The sequence below is a fragment of the Tenrec ecaudatus genome, chromosome 4, assembly GCF_050624435.1.
Source record: "Tenrec ecaudatus isolate mTenEca1 chromosome 4, mTenEca1.hap1, whole genome shotgun sequence".
NCBI classification, from domain to species: Eukaryota; Metazoa; Chordata; class Mammalia; order Afrosoricida; family Tenrecidae; genus Tenrec; species Tenrec ecaudatus.
In genome coordinates, this window is record NC_134533.1 from 203,652,253 (window position 1) to 203,673,252 (window position 21,000).

General features: G+C 40.2%; 1 long non-coding RNA gene and 1 other non-coding gene across 2 annotated transcripts in view; one reads left to right on the top strand and one right to left on the bottom strand.

Annotated features, from left to right (window-relative positions):
• The window catches only part of LOC142445523 (uncharacterized), a 162,908-nt gene that overhangs the window by 101,262 nt on the left and 40,646 nt on the right, over positions 1–21,000 (top strand). The window lies entirely within an intron of this gene.
• Positions 2,384–2,492, bottom strand: LOC142447521 (U6 spliceosomal RNA). The gene has a single exon (XR_012784218.1). It is a non-coding gene; the product is annotated as a U6 spliceosomal RNA (small nuclear RNA).

The following is a 21,000-nucleotide window of genomic DNA, read 5'->3' on the forward strand; positions in this document are numbered from 1 at the left end:
TCAGAAAGCAAGAGACCCGAGACCTTAAAAAGGCGAGGATCACTGCGCCATTTATTTCTTGGCCCTTCAATTAACCCCACATGTGGTTATCAGCCAGGTTGGTGCAATAAACTTTAACTAACTCACTATTAGGACATCCTGCCTTGACTTCTAGAGGATACACTCACTGGTGGTACTAATCCAGGATAACTCCACAGTCCACAAGACTTGTGAAGGAACCCTGACCATGCAGTACTTGACATCCACTATGAAGGAAATCACCTGCTCTCCTACATCCACTCAGTTCGGTGAGGAAAGTCAGTTGACCCTCACCACAGAGGACTGTCGTGTGAATGTGGCTCACCGTCCCCGCTGCAACCAGCCCACTCAATGCCATCAAGTCAATTCCAACTTGTAGCAGCCCAGTAGGACAGGGTAGGACTGCTTCTGTGGGTGTCTGAGAAGTAGGTGTCTATAGAGGAGGTGTTGTCTTTCACCCACAGAGCAGCTAGTGATTTCAAACCGCTGACCTTGTAGGTAGCAGCCTAACATGTAACCATTGTGCCACCTTGTCCACTAATGAGAGAATATTGCATCCTAGCAACTGACACTACCAAAGTCCTACATGGACCAGAACCACAAAACAACAACCGGAATAATACAAAGGAGGAAAGACATCTCAAACAGAATAAATTAAGCTCCTAATATATCAAGAGGGAACAACCAGGATTCAATAAACATACACTCAATAAAGGAATGTATAAATAAATTATTAATACTTTGGAGGCAACACAATAACAAATCATATGAAAACTCAAGAGAATTTGGCTCAAACTAATGAGCAAAATAAAAGGACAGAAAACACTTCTGAGGAAGAAAGATAACTACCAGATTAGGAATTTAAAAGAGTAACATATCGATTTCTCAAAGGGATCAAGAAAAACACAGATACAAATCCTAGAATAATTCAAAATGATGAACACAATAATTTAAAAAGCATTTTAAAGCAATAATAAAATATAAGAAGTTAATAATTCAATGGAAGGACTTGAAAATATAATTGAATCAATAGAATAAAGACTTGATGAAACAGCAGGCAGATTCTTGTATGCTAATATATTTTAAGAACAACCAGAAAAAAGGAGGAGAAATTATGAAAGTTTAAGCTTTATATGGGACATCATCAATATGAATAATTGACATGTAACAGGAATTATACATGAGGAACAGGGGGAAAAGTACAAAGAAAATCTTTGAAACATGTTGACAGATAACTTCTTAAATATCATGAAGACAAGAGGGGTTTCATCCAAATATCATGGAAGACAAGAGAGGTTTCATCCAAAAAGTTTATTAAACCCTGTATAGGAGAGACTCTCAAAAGAAACTCACTAAAACACAAACTTTCCAAAGCAAAGACAAAGTATTTAGAGCAGCTCACACAAATGATTTTGCAGCAGAAACTATGAAGGCAAGAAGGCAATGGAATGAGATGTTTAAAATCCTCAAAGAATTGCCAACCAGGAATCATATTTCCAGCAAAATTGTTTTCCAAATAAGTGAGAAAACTGAAGCATTAAATCCTTAAGTGACTGGACACTACATAAACAACGGGGTTTGGCAGTAAAGCAAAACTTTAAATAATATTCATTAACAGTGGCAGAACCAGACTTACCATATTAATACTTATTAATTATGATAATATTTGGTGTTATGGTAATATACTACTTACATGGTAGTCCAACAACTGACAGCTTTTTACTCTTGGTATAGCTATATTCTGTTTCTTCTCATTCCGTGTAGTTTCAGCCCTAAGTCCGAGGGCGACAGGTGAGTTTGAGGTACAGCCCAATTCACTAGTGGGCTTTCCACATGAAGTCCTTCTGGTGTGGAGGATGTTGCGCACCTGGAAAGCACAGGGCCTAAAGTCCCATTAGTCTGTAGCACATGGCCTGGGGTGCCAGGGGCGCAATAGAAACTAGTTCTAATGTGCCCAGTTAGGATAATAATTTCAAGCATATTCTCCTCTTGGGTTACATATAAGTGTTGTTAAGTGCTTTTTCAAAGATAATTTCTTGAATGACTGGAAACCTCTGAAAAATATAGTACATTTAATGCAAAGTATATGAGAGAAACTCCCAGGTGAAGTATATGTTTCTTAAAGAAATATAGTAAACATAAATATATAAGCACATATATAGATAGGATTTTTCCTACAATACTTTAGGGAGAATGAAAGAGATAATGTGCTAAAGTTCATTTGGCTGTCTTCATTTTTTGATGTTAGCTTAAATTTTACCTCTGTAAAGAAGCTTGCTTTGAATACTCTGAAAAATACCCTTGACTTCTCCTTTGTTTATTCCTGTTAGCATTTACCACACTATGCCATTATATGTTTATTTTTTTAAATATGGAATGCCTCATGAATTTGCATATCATCCTTGTGCATGGGCCATGCTAATCTTTGTATTGTTACAATTTTATTATTTAGTACACCTGCTGCCAAAGTGAACAACATTTGTTTTTTTATTTTCTACCTTTCCATAGTCTTTCAGGTTCATTGAAGTAAGGGAACTGAGATTGACTTGTTTAATCTTTTTTTAAAAATAATTTTATTGGAGGCTCGTACAACACTTCTCATAATTCATACATACATCCATTGTGTCCAGCAAATGTGCACATTTGTTGCCATCATTATTCTCAAAACATTTTCTTTCTATTAGAGCCCTTGGTATTAGTTCCTCATTTTTCCCCTTCCTCCCCGCCTCCCTCCCTTATTAACCCTTAATCATTTATAAATTATTATTATTTTGCCATGTCTTACACTGTCCAACGTCTCCCTTCCCCCACTTTTCTGTTGTCCATCCCCCAGGGAGGGGGTTATATGTAGATCCTTGTAAACGGTTCCCCCTTTCTACTCCACCTTTGCTACACCCTCCCGGTATCACCACTCTCCCCTTTTTTATCTGTCCTGGATTCCCTGTATTTCCAGTTCCTGTCTGTACCAGTGTACATCCTCTGGTCTAGCTTGACTTGTAAGGTACAATTGGGATCAGGATAGTAGGGGTGGGGAGCAGGGGCGGGAAGCATTTAAGAACTAAAAGAAAATTGTATATTTCATCGTTGTTATGCTACACCCTGACTGGCTCATCTCCTTTTGGTAACCCTTCTGTAAGGGGATGTCTAGTTGTCCACAGATGGGCTTTGGGTCCCCAATCTTCACTCCCCCTCATTCACAACGATATGTTGTTTTTTTTCATTGATGCCTGATATACCTGATCCCTTTGGCACCTCGTGACCACACAGGTGGTGTATTTCTTCCATGTGGGCTTTATTGCTTCTGAGCTAGATGGCCGCTTGTTTACCTTCAAGCCTTTAAGACCCCCAGACGCTGGGTCTTTTGATGACTTGTTTAATCTTAATACTCGCCACTTAACATTGTGCCTGGGTATCAGACAGATTCCAATCAGGACAGAGAACCTACAAATAATTGAAACAAAGTGTTATATAAAGAAATGTTAACTAAAACAGGATTGGAGTAGTGTTATGTTCTCTAAAGAATATAACAGTAATTGATAGGTGATCAACTACTACCCCATGTCTGAGATAGAAAGTCCAAGGAAGAGGACCCCTCTGGGGCAGAGGCCCAGACCGTATATAGAGGGCATGGCCACCATGGTTCACTGGATGGCAGAGAGGTTACTGTGGGCTGAGCTGACTGGACTTGCAGGACGTTTGCCCTTGGGAATTTGACTGGAATCTATTCCAGAGAAAACTATAACTCATGGCTGGCCACCTGTTTTTGTAAATAAAGGTTTGTTGGAACACAGCCACACCCAATTGTTTATGAACGGATCACAAATATTTTCTCCCTATAATGACTCCCAGAGTTGAGTAGTCTTGACAAACCATAACTCACTGCCATCGCATATTAATGCTATAGGACAGGGTAGAACTGCCCCTGTGTGTTCCTGAGACTGTAAATCTTTACGGGCTTAGATAGCTCCATCTTTCCCCACAAACCTTAAATATTTACGATCTAGACCTTTAAGTTGTCAAGGATTTCATCTTGCTTGAATCCACACCAAATAAATGGTTATGGAAGCAGCAGTCAAGAGAGCCAAAGACTCATGGCATTAGGTAGACCAGCTACACAAGATCTTTGTAGAGTATTGAAGAGCAAGGTGTTACTTTGAGGGTTAAGGTGCACTTGACCCAAGCTGTAGAACTTACATTTTAAATTATCTCATACGCATATTAAACATGGACACTGAATAAAGAAGACAAAAGGAAAATCAATGCAAATGAATTATGGTGCTGGAAAAAACTATTGAAAGTACCATGGACTGCTGAAAGGACAATCGATCAGTCTTGGAAGAAGTACAACCAGAAGGTTCCTTAGAGACTAGGATGGTGAGACTTTCTTGCATATACTTTGAACACGTTGTCAGAAGAGACCAGTCCCTGGAGGAAGGACTGTTTGGTAAAGTAGAAGAGCAGAGAAAAAGAGGAAGGCCCACAAGGAGATGGAGGGACACAGTGACTGCATCAGTGGGCTCACACATAGGAACCATTGTGAAGATGGCCCAGAACAGGCACTGTTACCTAACAGCAACAACAACAGCCTTTGAAGAAGTTCCCCAATCCTTGCTCTAGGGTCCCTGGAAAAGCTGTTCATAAGGAAATTCTTTGTGGTAGGATTTCTAGTAAAAAGCCTCTTGGGTGGGGCCATAGAGTGCCCTGCCAGAGATAGCTGCTCGCTACAAAGTGCTCTGGGCCACTGCATGCTCAGGTGCTGGTTGATGGAGAAGCTGTGTGAACTTCAGGAATCTCCTGAGGTAGACAGTCTGCAGGAATTTGCTAAGTAAGCACAGTGGAAACACCACCACCCCAACAAAACTTTTCTTCCTAAAACATCTCTCTTTAGTGCCCACTACTGAGAAATGTCAGTAACATCATCCAGGTGGGAAAGGAAACACAGGACCAAATTTCATTTTCAGTGCAGGCAAAAATAGTGAATTTGGAGCTGAGAGACAGAAAATTTGTAATTAGCACACCTCACTCTACACTTTTCTATGCACCTTGCTGTACACATTTGTTTCATTCTGTTGTACACAGAGCTGCAGTGAGTCAGGGCCTGCTAGGCACCTGACAGCGACAGCAGCTTACATTGTTGGTGCTCCCAGACCATGCAGACAACCATGTTTCTTACAAGGGAGGAGCCCCTCCTAGAAACTGATGGGCAGCACTGAGAGCTGTTTCATCCATGGCTGACTGTCCCGATTCCTCAAGTTCAGAATACAGCCTACTGAATATTCTGTTAATTAAAGACTAAATTGTACAGTTAACTTTCAGTAGCTTATATGAGAAGGGGAAAAGAAAACAGGTTACACTTATAGGCATGTATGACAACTAAATGGGAAATGTGCAAACCTGCCGTAGCCCTCATTTCTATAAATAATCCTGACACCATCGTCTCTATTACTTCTATCTTGCACTATCTGATCTGCATTCCTCTGGTCCTGCCTCAGATCCTGAGCTGCTAAGGGTTCTTTACTTGGTGGAGTGATTTAAACCTTCATTCTTGACGGGTTTGTGATCTTAATTACCCTTTATTTTTTTAAGTTGCTATCATTTCCCATCAAGTTCATGGAAAATGTTTGTGATCTTTGAGTCCCATTTTTTTCATAAACTTTTTAAGCACCCCCCATTGTGTAGAAACAACCTCATTTTGTGGACACGTGGTGGTTCCCTTGTTAGGTGCTATGGAGATAGTTCAAACTCACAGTAACCCTGTGGGTAAGAGCGCAGGTTGCCGCCCGGCCCTGCGCCATCTGCACTGTTGTTCCTGTTGGAGCCGGTGGTTGCAGCCGCGGTGTCGTCCACCTCGCTGAGGGCCTTCCTCTTTTTCACTGATCCTCGACTTTGTCAAGCGTGATGCCCTTCTCTAGAGACGACTCTTTACTTTCACATGCCCACAGTCCAGAGGGATTTCAGTTGATACCCCATTGGTTTCTAGAGCTTTATTTTTTGCCATTGCCTTCAGTGCTGCCTTGCCTTCTTCTTTTTATACCACTGGTTCTTGACCAAATGCTATTTCCTGAAATACTTCTACACCAACACACTTTTGAGTACAGTGACTCTGTGTATTCCTTTACCTTCTTTTGATTCTTCCTACTGCATTCATTATTTTCTCCAGAGAATCCGTCAACAATGAAACTTGAGGCTTGAGGGTTCCTTTTCCTTGAGAAATGCTGAAAGTTTCTCTTTTTATTTCCTAACTTTTGATTGTTGCAACCTTTTGGTTAGCAGATGTGCATGTTAACTTTTTCATGATACCAAAGAACCTTACCCCAAACTCATTGTTGTTGAGCCAGTTTTGACTCATACTGGCCACATAAATGAAGTGGCACTACCTGTAGCATTAGCTAGGCTGCAGCTTTCTGGAGGAGTCTTGTTGTGCTCACCAAAAGGTCTGTGGTTCAGACTCACCAGCCACTCCACAGGAGAAAGATAAGACGCCCTGCCTCAGTAAAGATTACCACCTGTGGGCATCTCTAGATGGCAATGGTTTTTATTTCTGTGGAAGCCAACTGGCATATCTTTTTCCCATGGAGCAGCTGGTGGGTTTGAAACACTTACCTTTTGGTTAGCAGCCAAGCTTTAATACCATTGCACCTCAAGGATCCAGCAACATTGGGTAGAGTTCTGCTTGTGTTTCGTATTATCTCTGACTTCCATGGCTCACTCCTCTCTGCTCTTGCTTTTCATCAGCTCTCTCTGGCTGACTCTTCTGATGTGCCCTTTTGATTGTAAAGGCTTATGTGATGACATTGGGCCCACCTGAATAATCCAGGATCATTTCCCTATTTTAAGATTAGCTGATTAGTAACTTTAATTACATCTGCAAAGTGCCTTCGTAGCCGTGCTTGATTGAATAACCAGGGAATCCTGTGGGGACATCTGTAGAATTCTGCCAACCACAACTCCCTTTTCTCTCCTGTTTCTACATGCAGGATTGCGCAAACACATTCTTTCCTGACTCCAAACTAAAGTTTAAAGGTGTGGCCAGAGAGATCACGTGCTCTAATTTGTAGCCGTTTCATTTTGTACCCCACCAACAGGAAGAGAGGCTTCGCAGATGCTTATTAAGAGTTAATACTAGAATATAGAATATTATCCATTCTTACTGTGTTGTTCTTATCAGAACTGCAAGTTTAACAAATAAGAACCTGCTACACATGGCTTAATGTATATTTCATAAAACCGTATGAGAATATTTTTACATATCACTGAAAGTGAAATTCCCTTCCTTAGGTAGCCTTGAATTTTTCATGGAAAGTGGAATGGTGCACCAAAGTTTATGATAAAGCTCCTGTCCTTGGGCAGTGCAAATGGCTTTCTCCGGATCGCTAACCTAAAGGCTGGTGGTTCAAACCCACGCAGGAGTTCTGTGGCCGAAAGGTCTAGTGATCTGTGAGGATCACATCCAAGAAAACCCTGTGGAGCAGTTTTGCCATGTCTCATGTGAGTTGCCTTGATCTGAAATTGAGTCAATGTTCGTGGGGCTTTTAATTGGCCTTTTCCCCCCTGTCCTTCAGGAATTAGCATCTCTCTATCTATTTATTTATTTATCTATCTTTTTATTTATTTGTAGCTGGATCAAGGTTTTTGTTTTTATTTATCTATGTTTAAAATAACTTTATTGGGGCTCTTACCGCTCTTATAACATTCCATACATCCATTGTATCAAGCATATTTATACATATATTGCCATCATAATTTCCAAAACATTTTCTGCTTGAGCCCTCGGTATAAGCTCCCTTTTATCGCCTCCCTCCTCTTCCCTCCCACCCTGTGAATCCCTGATCAATTATATTTTGTTAGTATTATTTCATACCTTACACTGTCCTTTGCCTCCCTTCACCCACATTTCTGCTATTCATCCCCTTTGGGGGCTGGGGAGAGGCTTTATATCCAACCTTGTGATGGGTTCCCCCTTTCTCCTCCTTCCCCTCCTTGACCATCCACCTACCCTCAGGATATCGCTATTCCCATAACTGTTCCTGAGCGATTTATATTTCCTGAATTCCATGTGTCAAGAGCTCTTATCTATACCAATGTGTGTTCTCTGGTCTAGCCAGATTTTTTAAGGTAGAGGTGGGTCATGGTAGTAGGGGGGTAGGGCGGAGGGAGGAAGCATTTAGGAACTAGAGAATGATGTGTGTTTTGTCAGTGCGACACTGACTACAGTGCTTGAATCATCCCTTCCTTATCACCCTTCTGTGGGGGGATATCTAATTGCCAATGGGCTTCGGGTCTCTACTCATTTGCATCAATATAACTGTTTGTTTTGGATTTTTTGATACCTGATACCTGATCCCATGGACACCTCATGATCACACAGGCTGGTGTGCTTCTTCCATGTGGGCTTATTTGCTTCCTTGCAAGATGGCCTCTTGTTTAAATTGAAGCCTTAAGACTCCAGACACTATATCTTTTGATAGCTGTACATTAGCCTCTATCCCTTTCATTATAAATTAGTATATTTACATATATACATGCCTATAACTATACCTCTGTAAATAGGTTTTGCCTCCTAGTTCTTTCCTCTAGTTCCTTTCACCTTCCTCCTGTCCCACTAGCATGCTCACCCTCCATTTACTCTCAGTAATTCCTCTCGGGTACATTTCTCTTGATTAAACCCCACCAGGCATTATATGCCTTCCTCACCATCAGTTTTAGCTCTCTTCTTGTTCCCTTATCCCTGGGTTTGTTGGCTTCCCACTGCCCCTACCTGCTCCCATGTCCCCCTAGAACCACCAGTTTTCTCCTTGGGATTGTTCATCCTGTCTATCTTCTATAGGTAGACATAGGGCAAAAAAAACCAAACAAACAACAACAACACAAAAACAAAACAAGAAAAAAAACCAATAGATATTTCTAGGTCTGTCTACTGACCCTTATGTATGTTTTCCAATCAAGTCTGATGAGGTGCCATGCCTTGTTCCCTGAGTCAGAAGTCTATTTTCAGGATCCCTTGGGGACTTAGTTATGTTGCTCCCCTTGCTGCCCTGTTGCACTCCCTTTGCATTTCACCCTGCTGTGCCTAGGGCAGACTGGGCACATTTTCTTCAGAGTGTCTCCAGTGCTGTCCCTGTAGAACTATGGTTCAGTGAGGGAATGTCATGTCTTGTTGTGGGGCTGGGCCTATGTCTTCTCTGTACATTGGCTGTTCTGAGCAGGGATGTTATCCCTGGGACTTGGTGGGCCATGATGAGGTTCTCTCTCTCTCTCATCTTTATCTCCTCTCTCTCTCTCTCTCTCTCTCTCTCTCTCTCTCTCTCTCTCTCTCTCTCTCTCTCTCTCTCTCTCTCTCTCTCTCTCTTCTTCTTCTTCTTCTTCTTCTTCTTGGTTTGCTCCTGTGTGGTCTGGACAGACCTGCCTCTCTCCCTGGGATATATCTTCAGTGTTGGCCTCTGTATTGTCTTCTTCTGCTGAGGGGGTCATCATTCAGCCAGGAAAGGGAGAGAGGGACCAGACCCCATCCCAGAACACCAAGACTTGACGCCATTACACTGGCATGGAGCAGTGAAACTAACAGAGAGGAATTTGCATTATAAATGGAAGAAAATGTTAATGTAAACCTCTGAGAAAGATATATATATATATATATATTAAGCAAAATATTTTAATGGAAATTAGTTGTGGTTTTAGTTCTAATTTTTGTTTCAAGTGTTTTCTATTTTTGTAGGTTGCCTATATATGTTCGATAGTCTATTGATTTGAAAGAAAAATCTTATTTATTGATTTTGGTTACCTCAAAACTCATGTCACTGCCTTATGAGAAAGGTCACATAGCTGTAAATGTGTGTACATGTAAATGATCTTTATTAGGGTCAATATTTCTTGTTCATTCTTTAAGGAAGCTGACTTTGTAGGAATGAATTCATTAATTCCTCACACTTCCCCTAAGAGAGGTGACCAATTTCTATCATAGTGGCAAGGGAGCTGACATGCTGAGAAGTAAAATTAGTTGTCCGTGGTCATTTGCAGAGGTAGAAATATAATTTTATTTTATGACTCATCGTGTACGATAAAGACCAGCCTGCCTGCATTTTCGAGATGCTTGTTGTATTCTAATGCAATACCTAGATCTGTCTCTAGAGAATATTTAATCCCTATGACCTGAATTCTGAAATTCTCCTAGCATGAACAAGTTCCAAACCATTCTTTTATATAGCTCCACAAGAGTAAATGTTACTATGTAAACTATTTTATTTATAGATTTTTATGGTTGAATTTAGTGCAGAAGTAACTTACCTTCAATCAATGAGACCAAGTTTTTGCATAGTTAAAAAAATTATTCTCATCTGTGGTAGGCTGAGTTGTCTAAGCATCAAATCTAGTGATACTCATGTATGTATTAGACAGACTTGACATCAAGAAGCCAGCCCAGCCCAGCCCCACTCGAGCACACAGTCCAGTGGAAGCCAGGGTTCTCTTCAGGCTCACGTAGCTGCAGGCTGGGGACGCAGAAAGATGATGCAGAATTCAATGAGATCACAGGCCTGGGGTGCAGAGATCCTAGATCCAAGCATGGTGCAAACATGGCTAGGCACTGACAGCTCTCAGGGTCTGGTGGCCCACATGAGGGTTGCCCCTCAAGGTGGGCAGGGTCTCAGCAGGAAGAAAGGCAGAGGGGCAGAGAGAGAGAGAGAAGGAAGTTCTTCTTATCTCTCACTCTTATCCAAAAGGCTCTGACATTAAGTAGGTGTCAACAGGCTGGGACCCATCCAGTTGACATCATCCTAGTTGCCACATTGTCTCCTTATGGAGCATTTATATATAGAGAGATATTTTTACTGATGAGTAGTTAGGAAACGTGTAGAGAGTTTAGAAAATATAACTCAAGCTTGCTAATTTTCCTGTGTACAATTGCACCACTTGTTTGGGCATACCAGGTAAGTAATTCTGATAGTATAAATAGTACCAGACAGCATGTGACTGCCAGTGGCCTTTGATCTGAATAAAACTCAGATCCACCCATTATGCTTGCAAAATGTTGTAATGACTGTGTTATGATTAATCATACTCTTCTATAGTCATTGGCTAAACGCAGTCACTGATTAAACATGCCTGCTAACAGCTTGATTTCTCAGAATTGATTATAATAGAATTATAATAAATAGTTGATCATTTAGTGAATGTTATTCTGTGCTGTGTTTAGGGGAGGTAGAGAATAGAATAGATACAGACTCTAACCTCACACAAAGACTCATACACATTTTGCTTCATCTTATTCATTGCAACCCCTTTGATGTGGCACCGCTTATCCCCCTCCTCCCTGTTTCCTCTTCCCATGCTCCCTTCCTTCCTCGCCCTTATGTGTTAGGCAGGGTGGACTAGAGAAACAAATCCAGGGACACACGTGTGTCAGAAAGAGCTGTATGTCAAAGAGCAATTTTATATTGAGAAAACGTCCCAGCTCAGTCTAGATCAAGTCCATAAGTCTGATATTAGCCCATAAGTCTGATATTAGTCCATCAATCTCTCCTCAGACTCATACAGCCGCATGCAATGATGCAGAATGCAGGAAGATCACAAGTCAGTGGGTGAAAAGTGGTGGTGGATCAAGAATCACAGGGCTGGTACAGGTCTCCACCGTATGACTTGCTCAGGTCTCAGTGTAACTCCACCTGGCTTGTGAACAAGAAGGTGAAACAGAGAGAGAGAGAGAAAGAGAGAGAGAGAGTGGTACACCTCCATGGAGAAAGAGAGAAAGTTGCTAGAATTCTTACGAGAAAGCCACACCCACAAGGAGGCATCATCAGGCTGTGACCTGATGGACAGGCTAGATTCCACCCCTATACTTATTTATCAAGTTGACATGAAATGATGTAACTACCACACCTTTTCAGCTTGTCCTTGGATAAACCCTGCCCTATGTTCTCAAATGGGTGGCTATTCTAAGTTGTCCATACCTTCTTAGTATAGAGAATGACATTGGGATTTGGGTGGTGATTGTAGCACATTGCTTCGAATTGACCGTTTTTTATTGGGTAGGCTTTGTGGAGATGTAGATTGTGTGTGTGTGTGTGTGTGTGTTATGACTATGCTACAGTTTTTAATACTGCCATCTACTTTAAATGGCGGCTCCTGTGGGTTTCTCCTGTTAGTTTCACCATGTCCTCTGAGAACGTTGACTCTTGTGCTCCAGTTTATCATTTCAAATCTGTGTTTAGGTATTTTTGTCACTTTTCCATCATTCACCTTGACTAGATTCTAAGTTTTACTGTGGTTAGCGGCTTCTTGTTCCCTATGCAGAGTTTTAAGTTAGTCAACCCATTGGCCTACTATTCATTTGCATTCAGTTCAAAATTGGATAATTTAAACTGACTTCTTAGTATTCTGATGCTATGCCAAATATATCTGAATGTCAAATTACTTCTTATAAAAGATGTTCCTGGGAAGTCTGAGAGAATAAGGAAAAGTCCACAATTGGAAAGCAGCTCTGGTAGAAAGTAAGTACCCATGGACTACATGTTAGAAGATTGAATTGGTGAGACAAATACTTAAGAACTTTAGATTGTGAAACTGCAACTTCTTATATAATTAAGCTCTTTGTCTTGTCTGTGTGAGTCACAGAGTTGGGCTTAATTCATTTTGGTCATTTATAATAAAAGATTGAACAAAAGTAAGCAGTCTAATATGTAACTTTGTAAAAGACACATTGAGTTTTAGTCATGTTTACGTCACTAAGTATGTGGTTGGTGTGTTGCTGCTTGATCTGTTCTTCTATTTGATCACCAGCACATTGTCAAACAGGAGCCCCGATGGTGCCATGATTAATCATTTGGCTGCCAGCTGACCGGTCGGCTGTCCAAACCCACTAGCCACTCAAAGGGAGAAAGATGGAACAGTCTGCTTCCCTGAAGAGTTACAGCTTTGGAAAGGTGGGGGGCAGCTCTGTTCTGTCATCCACCATTGCCGTGAGCTGGAACTGAATCAGCAATGAGGCATCCTGGGAAAATAAAGTGAGCAGGGAATATTTCTGTTCTTTCCTGCTTGGTTTGCACGTAACACAGTTACAAAGAATTCAAGTATGATGGCCATGCTGAAGGAGACTGCTCGTAGATAAAATGGAATTGAATTCTAAATGTCCTTTTTTTGACGCCATGCTGTCCCTTCAGAGAAATTTAGGCCCCCAAATAAAGTGGAAAAATTCACAATGAGTGAGTACTTCACCCCTTTCCAGAATGGCGGTGATTTTTAAAAAGCAAAGTTGGTGAGGTGGGTCTCGTACTCATTGCTGGTGGTGACGAAAACAAGTACAAGTGTGGTGGAAAGCAATGTGGCGATTCTTGAAAGATTAAAACTAGAGCTACCGTATGACCAAGCAGTCCTATTCCTGCATGTAAAGGGAAAAAAAGAGGTCTGATGGATACCCCACAACACGCATTAACCTTGATAGTATTATGCTGAGTGAAATAAGTCAATCACAAGAGACAAATATTAGGACTTCACTTTCATGAAATGTCGAGAATAGGTCAAGAAACAGAGATCAGTGTTCATTAAAGGAAGCCAGGAGTCATTCTCTAGGGGGGAGTGATTATGATGATGGGAATGGTGGGGGTACCAAGTGTAGATGAAGATCACACAGCGTGGCTAATGTAATATGTTATATGTAACTTTGGAACAACGACAACAACCTACTTGGACATAACCGAACACCTTACAGAACACGTTTTCTTGCTTTAAAGGATGAAGCTAATATTTCCATGGTATAATCCAGTTGATTCACACAACGGTGTTTTTACAGATTCTGTCTGCCTCCTGCTAGGTGAATAGTATCTAGGGTCTTAAAAGTTTGTGAACAGCCATCCAAGACAATTGATCTCTGTTACCCTAGAGCCACAGAGGGAGGAGATGGAAGAGCAGGGAGGCAGTTAAACAACAGGACATACGATTAGGATAGACCCGCAGACCACTGCTTCTCCTGCCATGAGACCACAAGACCTCCATGGTCCCCCCCAACTATTATCCCGCGGTTCAGTCGGTGACACAAAAGGGAAAGCTGTGGACCAGAACTTCGGTTTCCCAAAGAATCCAGATTTACTGGATCCATTAAGGCTGCAGAGTTCTTTGGACTATTGCCCTTCAAACCTTGAAATGAAAGTCATGTTTGCACAAAGAAACAGTTGATTTCAAAAGTAAATTATTTTGCTGTTAAGTGTGGCGCTCCCTTAAAAAATTCTAAGCATGGCCAAAGGGGCCCCAGTACCTGTAAAGCCTCGATGAGAAGTTGAGTGGGCAGTGAGTCTCAATTAATGGAAGAGAAGCAACTAAAACAAATACAAGAGCATAAAAGTAACACTGAAGTAGAGTAAGAGTCTTTAGTAACAAGATCATTTCAAACAAGCAACAACAAGAATGCTGTTAAAATGTAAATAACATAACCAATGTCACTGAACAATATGCATAGAAATTGGGAACCTGTGTTCTTGTTTTGATTAATGTATTTTCACCAAAATAAGTAAACAAATTCACAGTGCTCATTAAGCACTGATTATAAATATTGTAAAATGATAATGTTGATTAGTATTTTATATTAATTTTTTATTGATTATCTGGATTTTGCTGTGGTACATGATAAATTACAGCTTAAATATTTGGTAACAAGCATATATACATGTTTGAAACATTTAAAATTTTACTTAAAATTTTGTTCCATAATATTGCAAATAAATAGTTACGATTGAAAAACAACAAAACAAAACCTTTTTACCGATCAAAAGGGAAACATTTACAGCTAACTGTTGATATTGATGTTAGTTTGTTTTCTAACTGATATTTAAGGTGGACTCCCTGAAAATGGCTTGCTTTTAAACACTGACATTCAGTAAGCATTCAAGTTTATTTATAATTACCCCCGTGGCCTCCTTAATATAGAATTACCCAATTGCCATTCCAAATCTTAGATGTTCTTAGGTCTGTTTTGCTCTGAAAATTATTCTACTCATGTATCAAGACCCCACACTGGGAGAGTTTTCCATTGGGTATTCCTACCAGATCCATAAAGTATTAGCTTTTTGTCTCCTCGTCCTCAGCACTCAGCACAGTGATGGAAAGTAGAACCAACCAGACCTCTCAGGAAGGGATAGTGTTTTGGTTTGGGTTTTTATTCCAGAAAAATAACATTTCAGCTTCCAAAGTCTGTGATACTTAAGTAAATATTTTAAGGAATGCTTTCATTGTTGATCACCAGCCAGAATGCACCAGACTGAGTTTCATCCAGAAACAAGTACATGACAGATTGTATTATTCTCTAAATGTCATATTCAGTTTCCAATATTTGTATTAAAACATCCAGCTGAACAACAAGCATTGCAATAATTCTGGTTCTCTTCATTTGCTCATTGACTTCAGCAGGTTAATTTAGAAACAGGGTTTACTAAGTGACTTAAATTACCTACATGCAAATTACCTTTTCCACTCCGTAACTTCGCATTTTATTCTGTTTCCATCTATCTGAAAGGTTATTTGTAATTCTTTGTGCCTCTTTTCCTTCTCTTTTTGGTATACTGCCTCTCAGCTGGGTTCCCTTTGTGGGTTCCTCTTTTCGTGACCCTCCCACGCCCCCCCCCTTCTTTTCAGGCATTGTGTGTTTTCTCATCCCTAGGTAATTCTCCTTTGAAATGTTCTTCAGAGTCCCTTCCCTCTGCTGTCATCTATAAATCTATTTCCTCTGATACGGTTTAGATTTCTTTTCCATTTCTCCAATTCCATTCATATCAGTTTTTCTTAATGATATTTTTCTGTTCACATAACCACCTTTGACTTGACTATATTCTGTAGGAATATGTCGCTACATCTCATTTATTTTGTATTTACTGCCTTCGTGCACTTATTTAACCTCATGGTTTCATAAGAATAATGATTCATAAAGTGTGATGAGCCAAATTTCAAATTGAACCCCCTATCTCCCACTGCAGAGTGGCCTGTTTTTCATTTCTGCCAGGATTCACCACACGGAGCTCACAGCCAACATGTACATTCCAGCCTGGTGCTCTCTCCTCTTATTCCTGCCACTGGAATCCAGTGAAGATCAACTGTCAAAACATAAATGCGAGTCGTGCATGATCATTACCTAGGGCGTACAAGTGGGCACATGTATGCCTAACGGTATGTAGTACTGAGCATGAAACGAGACAAACTTATATTCTCATCAGAGTTAGACAGGGACTTACCCATTCATTCAATCATGCATTCGCCAAATAGGGGTCTTTCAGTGATCAGTGCACTGCGAGGCTCCTTGCAGCACCACTGGGGATATAGCAGTAAGCAGAGCAGAGAATGCCTCAGCCCACATAGGAGCTCACATCCAACTGCAGGGGACTCAGATAATCAACAAATAAGAAAAACATTTCAGCTCTCTGATCTTAGGTCAGAAATCGAGAAGCAACTTTATAAACCAGCTTTATAATTAACATACCTTACCGATCATCCATTTTAAGTAGACAGTTAAATGATCTTAGTAAACGTACCATGTAGTGTAAACATCATCACATCAAGTTTTAGAACACTACATTCTCCCCGGCAAAAGATCTTTTGTGCCCATTCGCAGTCTGCTTTGCTTTGCGCTCTCTCCCAGGCAACCATGAGTCTGTTCTCAGTCTCTCTAGATTTACCTTTCCTGGGCATTTCATTTAATTAGAATTGTACTGTGTGTAGTCTCTTCCATCTGACTTCTTTTAGTTAGCATAAGGTTTTGGAGGATTATCTGTGCTGTAGTTTCCATCAGTAGTTTGTTCCTTTTTATTACTAAACTATATTTCATTCTGTAGATGTATATTTTATTGACTCATGGTTAATGGGCAATTGGATTATTCCCAGTTTTTTATTATTATGAATTTATATGCAAGTTTTTGGTGGACATGAGGCAAATGCTTTCATTTTGGTGGGTCGATACCATTTGAACCCACCAGCAACTGCACAGGAGATGGATGCCGGCCGTAAAGACGTACCAAGCCTCAGAAACCCACTCTACAAGTTCACGATGGGCCAGGATCAGCTAAATGGCAGTTGGGGTTTTTTAATGATAAATTTACATTTAACATTTAAAAAGAACTATTTACTGCTTTTTGGTTTTGGTTCTACCATTTCCTATTCCTACCAGGAAATGCACAAGGGTTCTGTTTACTCCAAATCCTCCTTAACACTGTTACTGCCTTTTTCAGTATAACTGTTTCAGTGAGTGTGAATTGCATTTCATTGTGGTCTTAATTTGCATTTTCTTTATGTCGCATGATGTCAAAACACTTTTCCCATTGTTTCTTGGTCATTCATCTGTCTTTGGTGAAATGTCTATTCAAGTCTTTTATCCATTTTGTATTGGACTATTTGTCTTTGTGCTTAACTGAAAAAATTATATATATATATATAATTTTACTATATATGGTTACATAGTTAAGTATATATATATATAATCTGCAAATACTTTCTTCCAAGGAATGGTTTCTCTTTTTGCTTTATTAATTTCTCTTTTGAGGTGAAAACATTTTTAATAGATGAAGTCTAATTTATCAAATTTTATGGATCATACTTTTAGTGTCCCAACTTTTATGTACAGCATGAGATAAAGGTATACACTCACAATAATGATGCTACTTACCCTGAATGAAAGAGATTCAGAGAAACTGGTGACAAAGCAAGTGAAGATGCACGTTAAGGAGCTAAAGAATGCAGTGAGAGGAATAAGAAGTCCAAGATTTGATGCTGCATGCCCTGCTCTACATAAGGTCATCTCGGAAGGCCTTCCTGATAGATCAGGTGCCAGTTGAACAGAGAACATGAAGAACTGAACCATGGTGATATTTGGGGAGTGACCAAGGCAGAGGAAGAACTGCTTCAATGGCTTCAAGTTAAGAGCACATTGAACTTTTCCAGGAGCAAAGATGAGATCATAATGTGTGTGGTTGAGGGAAATGACAGCAGAGAATGGTGAATGAAATAAGAGTTTCTCTAACTAGACCATAAGTATCTTATTTCTTCTGAAGGTAAATGGAATTCACCAAGTCTTTATATGTGGAGAATACAGTTCTTTTCTTCCAAAGACAGTGAAAGTATTATGTGCTTACTCCTTTGAGTTCATCCTTGGATCTCATGACCCCACTGCACAGATCAGTATGGAGTGTGTGAAATTTTAATAGTAAGAAACTAGGGTCTTTAAATGTCCTCTCATCCCAAATTCTTTTTTTTTAAACAATTTATTAGGGGCTCATACAACTCTTATCACAGTCCATACATATACATACATCAATTGTATAAAGCACATCTGTACATTCTTTGCCCTAATCATTTTCTTATTTTTTTCTCCTCTTTTCTTTTTTTACATTTTATTAGGGACTCATACAACTCTTATCATAATCCATACATATACATACATCAATTGTATAAAGCACATCCATACATTCGCTGCCCCAATCATTCTCAAAGCATTTGCTCTCCACTTAAGCCCTTTGCATCAGGTCCTCTTTTTTTTCCCCTCCCTCCCCGCTCCACCCTCCCTCATGTGCCCTTGGTAATTTATACATCGTTATTTTGTCATATCTTGCCCTATCCGGAGTCTCCCTCCTCCCCCCGCTTCTCTGCCGTCTCTCTCCCAGGGAGGAGGTCACATGTGGATCCTTGTAATCAGTTCTCCCTTTCCAACCCACTCACCCTCCACGCTCCCAGCATTACCCCTCACACCCTTGGTCCTGAAGGTATAATCCACCCTGCATTCCCTGTGCCTCCAGCCCTCATATGTACCAGTGTACAACCCCTCAAAGTCAATCTTAAGTTTTGCTTGAACTCTGTACTTCTATGATTGTCTCTGAGCGTCCTGGATTCTGATTACGAACACTGACTGTGGTGGGGTGGCAGTGTTCCTCATTCCTACCCTTGTGGTCGGCATTTATATCCATTTTGTTTCATGAACTTAGACATAATACAAAATACTAGCAAATTGAACCTATTTATAGAAAAAGAATAACTCATCATGACCAAGTACCCATTGCACCAAGAATCCAAAGTTGGTTTAATACTTAAAAATCAGTGTATGTTTCTGCACAAGTTGAGTAACTAGGACAGTGTGTATCCTGTATGGAACAAAACAGCAAACTAGAAACAAACAATAGTTTCTAGGAAAATAAACATCAGGCCCCAAAAAGGATCGTGATCCCTGAGAGATGGTAGGTAGACAAATGAAAGGAGCCTTCTGGTTCTGTTGGTTCCCTTCCCGAGCTCATCACAGGTAGGTGGAATCCGAGTGAATGTCAGTAAGCTCTGTAAATTGAGGAGAGAGAACTTAAATCCTGGCAAGAAGAGGTAACTGATGTTGACAGGACAGCGTACCAAAGAGGAGAAGACTGAATAGAGGTTTGCAGAGGGTTCTATCAGTATTCAACAGAGTACTGACCAGTGCACCTGTGTGATGAAACTGCCCAAGACCAAGGGCGGGGAGAGTATTAGAAAGATCTTTAATATAATGTCTGGAACTTACCTGGGGCTAGCAATAATACACTCCCATCAACCACACTGAGAATAAAAATACCTTACAACTTACAGGGCATTAGGTATATTACTGAGAAAAAATCTTGCATCCATAGTGAGGAATTATTATCCTGAAGTTCACCATTGCAAATTATAAACTCAAGACTGAAGAGTGTCAAACTGTTTGAAAATAGCTGAGCTGAAATTCAGATGAAACTCGAGAATATTTGTTTCAAACCCGAAGACCCATTACCATCAAGTCAATTCCAACTCAAGCAATCCTTTGTAGGATTTGGGAAGTTATAAATCTGTACAAGAGGAGACAGCCTCATCTGTCTCCTATGGAGCGGGTGGTGGATTTGAGCCACTATTCTTGGATTAGAAGTCCAAGAATATTAGTAGAAATGTAGAAAGACCACTCCAACATGATCCATAGGAGAATAATAAATCAAAGTGATGACCATAAACTGGCACAGATAGTAGAATTATCCAAGGCATTAAATTGGTTGTTACAACTGTCTTCCATACGTTAAGAACATTAAAGATGGGGGGGGGGGAATTTTAAGTGCCCAAATTGAATGTCTGGAGATGAAAGCTACAACATCTGGAATGAAATCTACACTAGCTAGGACTAGCAGTAGATGGCAGAAGCAAAGATGAGTGGATTTGGAGTCATGGTAATAGAAACTGTCCGAGCACCTACTCAACGTGATGTGCCAGGCAATGCGTTTGGGTTCCAGAACATGTAGAAATGATTATCCAGGCAGATTACTTCATTAAGAAACCTCTATCATACCTGAAGTCAGCATATCTTCTGACAACAATATTTTAAAGTTGAATTCATTTGGAAAGCCAGGATTGTATTGTCCCCATAGCATACCCACGTGGCTCACCTCTGATGTTGTTTGGCCAGTCTTTCCTTAATGCTGTCTTGTTTGTTTTCTGCCAGTATAGTGTGATTTTGTTCCTTGTGCAGGCTGTCAGGTATTTACCTTTATGAAATATCTATCTACAGGTTGCCATTTCCTAGCGCCCAGGTATTTAAACTATTATCCTTTGCTTAACTACCTCCAATAACTTACTCAGTTGCTATCATGTTCAATCAACATTTACCAAGAACCTACTATCTGCACAAGCTCTCCCAACATTAGGACCTGGGAATGATAATTGACATATGAACCTGATCCTGGAAAATTTAAAGAGTGGTAGAAGAGACACAGGAATAAACTGATTTAAAAAATAATACATGATTGGAATTATAATTTAAAGTTAAAATCAAACCTATTTTTCCCATTCCTGCCTCCTTAATGTATTTAGAACTGTATAATATATGTATTAGTGCTTCGCACACTTCTGTGCTATATTTTAAATTTGTCTGCGTTCTTCTACGACATATGTCTCCAAGAAGGACAATCCCAGTGATGGTCATATCCTCAGCTATGCAGAGGAGTTTGGCCACCGTAAATATTTTGTCTCGTGCACAGA